Here is an 8340-nt window from a genome sequence, read left to right as displayed (position 1 = left end):
GTCTTTCTTTTCAGGACAATCATTCGCCCAGTGGCCTTTATTGCCACAATTAAAACATCTCCCTGTTCTCCAGGTAGGGGGTGGATCTCTCTCTTTGGTGGAATAAGGCACTTTTCTGATTGTCTTCGACTTTTTCAGCTTGTCTGACTTGCTCCTACGTTCAGCTCTATTTTGCGCTCTTATCATCTTCTTTTCATCTTCGGAGTCATCGGCAATTGGATTAGTTGTGTACTCCTTCACGACTTTCCACCCCAATTCGGATGAATCGGCAAGTTTAATGAGTTTCTGTCTGTCTCTTACAATTGCCATACCTTCAACAATCTTGTCTCTTGCTTGATGAATGGATTCTACGGATAAATCTGGTACATCTAACTTTGATTTTGCCTCCGTCAACTTCGTCAGGACTTTAACCTCATGTTTGTACTGGTTTTCGTTCCCCTTCCGTTGGAAAGTATAGTTCTCCGACAAAGTCTTTTCAATCTTGGACATCTGGGATTGACTGCTATCTCGCTGAGACTGTTGAATATTTCCCTGGAATGTGGATAGTCTGTTATCTATCAAGGCGGTGATTTGGTTAAGGGTATCTTGTTGTGAAGCAGATACTGCATTTTGTACTTCTTGGACAATTACTTGCTTAACGGAATTATCTAAACCGGGGTCCGTCATATTTCACTGTTGTCCAGTCTGATGCTTGGCTAGAAGTGACCAACAAGGGAAAATATCCCGCTAAATATCAATATCACGTGATATGTATATATACGTGTACATACGAAGTACCCGTATCAATAGTATTCACTAGTACCGTTATTACAGTAATTTCCCACTATACTATCGAACCGTTGGAAATTATAATTATAACAAAATAAGCGGATTTGAAAGACAAAGACAAATACATATTTAGTACAGACATATTATTTAATATCTTATATATGTTTTAATATTATTAAAACGCAATCAATAGCCGATACTAAAAATTCTGTCTGTGGTTTCAATATGCTTGTAATTCCCGACGACTAAGTAAGTCAAAAAGGATCTGAATTTTGTTCATATTGTCTCTATTCATTACTATACAATAAAAAAAAACCGATACATGTCTTAGTTCTGATGTCGTTGTTTTTATATGACGTATGTTTCACATACACATAGTATTTCATCGAATCCATGCTTGATGAGAAGACCAAAGGCACATTCAAACTCATAAGACGAAAATAAACTGACAATGCCACGGAAAAAAAGAAATAGACCAAAAGACAAACAACAGCGTACAAAACACAACATAGAAAACTAAAGTTTGAGCAACAAGAACCCTACCAAAAACCGGTAGTTATCTCAGGTGCATTGGAAAGGTAAGCAGATTCTCAATATGCACAAAATGTTGGTTGATTTCATTTTACTTCCCGATTAATAGTATTGATTTAGGTAATACGGCAAGTGGAAATATGAAAAGCAATAATAATTTTAAATAATTTTTAAATGCATTGGTTTTAATACAACATGTACAAAAGGTTGCAATGTGGCTCATGTGACTATGAAAAAAATATCATGCATGTTTTAAAGAAATAACAATAATATTTATATCATACCACTTATTGTTTTAGGCCCTCGTTTCACTGACATCTATATTTATGTTTATAACCCTGATATTGCAACATGGTCAAAATTTGACAAAGGACCAAGTCAACTTTGTTTCTTTCACAAGGGACAAGCTCCAAGTATACTAAGCGTAGCTTGCAATTTTGTCCATGGAAGATATGTTAAGATATTCAAGTTTTATGGTCCTGACATGCCGTCGGGTTATGATTCTCTAACTCTTTGCGAAGTGGAAATATTTGTTGGCCCTAGTTCAGTTCAAGGTAAGCTACATTTAATGGTAAAAAACATTCTGTAAAATGATCGCCATAAGCTTAAAACATTTATAATCATCAATGAATTCGCATTGTTAAAGAGAGGCGAAAGATACCAAAGGGACATTCACACTCATAAGTCGAAAATAAACTGACAACGCTACGGCAAAAAAAAAAGACAAAAAGGCAAACAACAGTACACAAACTTTAGTTTAAAAATAATAATATCGTCTTATATGTTATCAACAACTAGTTATATACATTTAAAAGGATGATAAAAAGATATTGCATAGAAAAAGACATTTGCGAGCATTCCGCTTAAATTTACGATTCAGTGTTTGCTCATTACAAAGGGTTTGAACAGGGTTTACATCAAATACAGAATATTGAGAAAAAAGGAAGTATAAAAAGGTGGACTACTGAATAAAGAATATAGAATAATTGGGTACTAAAAAGGACAAATAGTGACAAATGGGTCGTAATAGAAAATAAAATAGTGATGAATGGCCTTTAAATTTGAAAATTACCTAAATTAAGATAATCCCGTACTGTCACTCGTACTGCAAAACTTGTGTTTCATATTAATATATTTTTTCATCTGACACTATGACATATCTAACATGTCAAAATTGACTTTTCAAAAATCTAATATGAGCAACAGTCCTGCCCCAAAATTGGTTATAAATACTCGCATCAACATTATCAACATTTTTTGCGTTAAACATTTTGTTACAAAACCCCTTGTTAAGTAAAGTTTCTACTCATATCTCGATAATTATTTATGTAGCATACTATGCATGATGTCAGTTTATTTTCGACGGTACATTTCAAGGTATGGCACTCAGTAACGTTGCTCCCGGAGTAGTGTAATTTAAGGATAGTTTGGCATATGAATGAACGTATATCGTTTTGGCATTTCTTTATTTATTTTCTATGTAAACTGTAAGAATACCTATAAGTTAAAGATGCGATTATATTTTTTATACAAGGAACTTATTGTAAGCAGACAAGCAAAGAACCCGTTTTGAATCTTGAAAACCATGTTAAGACTGAGACAATCGCAGAGTGTGCAATGTTCTGTAAACAAATGTACAGCTGTCTTGGGTTCAACAGGGCAGCGAACGGTACCTGTTCTCTTTTCCAAACCAGTAAGCAAGTTGCAAATGTCACCAGTAACATTGAATACTTTGAAAAGTGTTGAATTAGAACTTAGAGTAAAGATTGATTTTGGCCAACAAAACAGTTATACTGTATAAATGTTTCAAAAACCTCACTCTGCTTTTGAATGGCGTTTGACAATTGCATTGGATGGAGGTACAGACAGGTATATAGATTTCTCAAGGACATTTATTCGTTATAACACAAAATGAACTTAAAATATCTGTCAATTTCTCCCTAACCAGTTTACCCTTATTACTAATTATGATGTGGACCGGTCATTGTTATTGAATCTTACGCAATTTGATTGAATGAAGTTATTATTAGTTTACCTTCAAACTGTTTAATTTTTTCATACATGTATTTTGATTAAATCAGAACGTGCATGAATGTGTACAATAACTTAAATGACCTTCAAACTGGACACTGGTCGAGTCCATATCATTTTTTATCAATGAAACTTAAGGTATGATTGGTGAGAATTGCCACTTCTTATATTTTCACAAAATTTTCCACAGATACAGTAGATAAATGGTTTCTTAATAGCTTATTCCTGAGAAAAAAGAGAACATTTACAGATGAGACGTGCTAATCCATTAAACAAGTCATTTTTCGAAGAGAAGTGCCGAAATGCATTTTACGCACCGCTACGCCAGGTAAAATTATTGTTTATCTTAACAAAAAAAAGACATTTTTCAGTCTCGTTATAATCTTATAATTACAATTAATCCCAAACAAAAGTAGTCAGTAAATAAAGTCAAAATATGTCCGATCTGCCTATTTTAGGACATCAAAATTCAATACGATCGTTATAAGGTCAATTTTGTCTACCTCACAAAATCTTGTTAAGCACTATAAGTCTCATTTTGTATTTGGAATAATTTTGCGATTTAGATTTGGGAGACTTTTTTACATTGAAACATGCATGTAATTAAATATAATCATTGTTGGCTATTATGTTTTTTGTTCGTTAAAACAAACATCGAAAATAAAATAACGATATCATAATATACTGAACAATATTGTTTTGTATACTAATATGACTTTCTTCAAACGCTTGGAGTACACATCCGTGGTACATTACGAATATCAGCTAATCGACAACGTCAAGATTTCCTTGCGCAGACTGTTAAAATCACACTCCAACGCCGTATGGTTTGTATGAATGAGTTAACCCGAGGTTAATCGGTGTAAATGACGTCCTTTAATGATATACAACGAAAGAACATAAGCATTGTACAGATAAATGCATGAATGTAAAAGTCGTCAAAACATGAAAACAAAAAACAAACAAACGATGAAACGAATTTGTTGAAAGCCCAGTTTCTTAGATGAAAGTAGGATTAATTGGATTATAGTAATCACGTAAGTAATTATACAAGTGAAAGCGAAATAGGTCTAAAATATTTATTTGTGGTTGGCATGTACAAATACTCGTTTGAAGCATTACACCTCCAACCTGCTTCATTGATCAGTGCTATTTTCATGTAACAAAGATCTCCTCGTCTTACAAAAACACATACAATAATTACATAGCACTTAACTTTATTTTACATTATTTAATTATGTTATTGTAGAAATATGTCACTCAGTCAGTTTTCTTCATCTTCTACATCAATATTAACATGATTAATAGTGTGTTCAATTGCGAGAACAGCAAATATTTGCTTTCACCTAGAGCGCTTAGATCCAAAATAAATGACATTTTTGTCTTATCAGAACAGATATAATTCACATGGGCTTGAATTCATATTGAGTTTACCACGAGCGCAAGCGAGGCGTAAAATATTTAGCATAAAGACCCAACACGTGGTTGTAAAATCAATATTAATTCAAACCCCAATGAATTATTTCTTAAGAATGTTCGCTACTCTTGTTTTTGACTTTTTCTCAGATATTCGGAATCCTCTAGTTTTACCATTTAGTGTCAATAAAAATGTTGCCCTCCTACCCATTTTTTTCTTTTATACTTTTATAACATAGATATCTATTCAAAAAGCCATTTCAAAAATCTTATGAATTCCTTGTTATTTTTCATAGTTTTTAAAAGAGAGAAGGTTTTAATGTTTGTTGTATGAAAATTCTAGAGAGAATCATTCCAAGCCAAATGTTCAATTGATTTTATCTCAAAAACAATGACATGGACCTTTCCCTTGTTCCTGCTCTTAAGGTCGTTTATACATATACTATAAATTTATAAAGTCTTTAAAAACGCTTGAAATTTTGAAACAATAGAGCGAACATCTTTAATTAAATTGTATTGTATTGTCTAATTTTTTTATTTTTTTTTGTATTTTATGTTTTGAATTGTATGTTTTGTACTTTATGTTTGTTTTATATTGTCTATTTTGTTTGTTTTGTTTTGTATTGTATCTTGTGCATTGTATTGTATTGTATTGTATTGTATTGTATTGTATCGTATTGTATTGTATTGTATTGTATTGTATTGTATTGTATTGTATTGTATTGTATTGTATTGTTTTGTTTTTTACTCAATGATATTGTATCGCTTTGTTTTGCATTCTGTAAAAATAAAAAGAGACAAACTCCTTTATATGTGACTCTCAAACCAGGAAATGACATACGCATCTTATGAGTAAATTGCAACTGGACACGCTAAACTCATTGAATTGATAATATAAAGTAATAAATTCTACATGCGAACGGGTCAGTGGATTTGAAAGACGAGCCAGATATTGAAGTCAATTGTATAGTTAAAGAATGATTTCACTTGTTGATACCTGTGATAAAGCTGGTCGTAAATATTTCTTAAAAAGGAAACAAACATTAAAGTAAACCAACTGTGCCCACAGACCGTAGAGCAAACCATCATAAAGAAATTTCTAGATAGGTAAAAAAATAAAGATGTATAGGTATGATGAATTTGGGTTCTAGTAAAAATGGATAAAAGGATATGACCGATATATGTCAATGAAAGAGCCGAGCATCGACGCAAAAATGGTTTTTAATAAATCAAAAATAAACAATCAAAGATCTGCCATGAACACCATATTCTACAAATGGCAAACTAACATTTAGATAAATCGGATCAGATTACTTCAGCTGCATTTGGTAAAACCTTTCGGAATTAGGGGTCCTCAACGCTCTTCGTTTATTTGGCAATTTTGACTTTTTTTATTCGAGCATCACTGATGAGTCTGTTGTAGACAAAACACACGTTTAGCGTATAAAATGTTAAGCCTAGTATCTATGTTGAGTTTATTTACATAATACAACCATTTACGAGGTTCTGTACAAGAAGAAGTATGGCCGTTGTTGTTTTGAAATTTGGGTTCTTAGGAGCTCAACTAGGATTTAATTGAATATAGAGACTACATTTCATTTAGATTCATACTTTTTTGGACCCTCTTCAGTCTTAATCCTTTCGAATGTGTCCAGATTAATATGCTTATCTTGAAAAAACATGATTTATTTATCAGATCTTTTCTTTTTGTTTTTGTTTTGATTTGTTTTTTTTTCAAACTGTCCAATAGTTTGTTCTTCTGTTATGCTCTAACACTGTTGATCCTTGAAAGGGAATGAACATATGTTTTACCTCAACACATACAGGAGACTGTAATTCAGTGGTCGTCGTTGGTTGCGTTTATCATAAATCTAATTACTGTTTAGATATAAATCAGGCATGATTATATCGCTTTAATACTTATGTTTAAAGAAACAACAAATAATAAGGCGGGACTGGGGGATGTTGCTATTAATGAGCTAAAGTCCAATAATAACAGACGAAGATAACAATCAAATTGTCCAAAAAGATACTCAAAAGAAAACCTCCATGAGCAGCGGCATCAACTCAGTGGTTGTAAATAGACTCTTCATAGATTCCAGGATTAATAATTAATATTTTATACGCCAGACGCGCGTTTCGTCTACAAAAAAAACTCATCAGTGACCCTCGAATAACTTTAGAAATTTATATTATGTCATAATACTAAAAAACAATCAGAATTACATTGTATACGTGAAACTGACAGGGTACATGATTTATTGTTGTAAACAACATATTTGTTACGTTTTGTGGACGTGGTTTTCAACAGACATTAGGTATTCTTATGGAACCAACTGTGCTTCTCTTCCGTCATGAACCTATGCTCTTATGAGCTGACTAAAAATTTCAACAGTTATAATATCTCCGTGCATCTTGGCAAACCTTCCTTAATGTATACAGTTACATGACGTAGTTGATAATTTAAAACTCAATGTCAGTGAATTTGTACAAAAGCATTCAAGAGGTGTTTGGACTACAAGGATTGATTTGGATATAAATATCCATGGTCATCCACGGTCTTCTCCAATCCGTAAGCCATGCTTAAAAGGTTATCCGTGTGGCTGTGCATGATGTACATGTATTTATAAGTACTCAGCAACGTTCAGTTTAGACGAGGTTCTGTTAATTCGTGTATTGAGAATGTCACACTCTCTTCAGGTGAAAAAAAACATTGAATCAACTCTGTCGGGAGTCAATAGCGAGGCACGTCTTACATACTTATTTCAGGTTGCAGTTAAAAATCGTGGTCTTATTTTTTGTCGCCCTACTTCGTAGAAACTATTTAATGGATTATTAAAAATCAAATTTTGATCTGAACATGCATGAAATATTTGTTACTGGGCGTTAGGCATACAACAATCAATCAAACCAGTATAACATTCAACGTTTTGCATTTAAATTTAAGTTTTAAACACTCTTTGCAATGTCGGTTTACAGCTATGAACCGTTAACTTCCACTTTACATCACAGTCTTTGAACCGCGCTGAGGCTTTTACTCCACGCCTTACATCGTTTGCCTCATTAGATAAAAAGTCAAGCTACGCCATTGGATTCAGCTTACATGTTTAACAAACAGAACTCATAAAAATGTATACAAATTTACCTAATTGCATCAAACCGGCACGATTACATGAATGTTACATGATTTAATTATTAAATCATTACATAAGCTTAGATTCAAATGAAGACCATGGGACGGTTTAATAAAACAAAGGGGTAAATTTTATATTTCTAAACTTCAAATTTTCAAATTAACGAATTTTTTTTTGATTTTTTTTTTAATGAGTTTATAAAAACCCTGTACAACCTCATTTACAAATGACCAATGCGTGCTTTGCGCAAGAACGTTTTGTTATATATATTTGCTATTTGCCATTTTTTATTCTGACAGTTATTAGGAAATATATTCTGAAGGACCAGACTATAACAAAAAACAACAAGTAAATCTCTTCCAATTATAACTTTTTATACATCTTGTTATGATGTCAAACAGATCCCGATGTTTAAGGTTCTTCAGAATATTCAGGTTAAGGTTTTAATCATATACTTTGT

The sequence above is a fragment of the Mytilus californianus genome, unplaced genomic scaffold, assembly GCF_021869535.1.
Source record: "Mytilus californianus isolate M0D057914Y unplaced genomic scaffold, xbMytCali1.0.p SCAF_10, whole genome shotgun sequence".
In the NCBI taxonomy this organism is placed as follows: Eukaryota; Metazoa; Mollusca; class Bivalvia; order Mytilida; family Mytilidae; genus Mytilus; species Mytilus californianus.
This window is presented reverse-complemented; position numbering follows the sequence as displayed.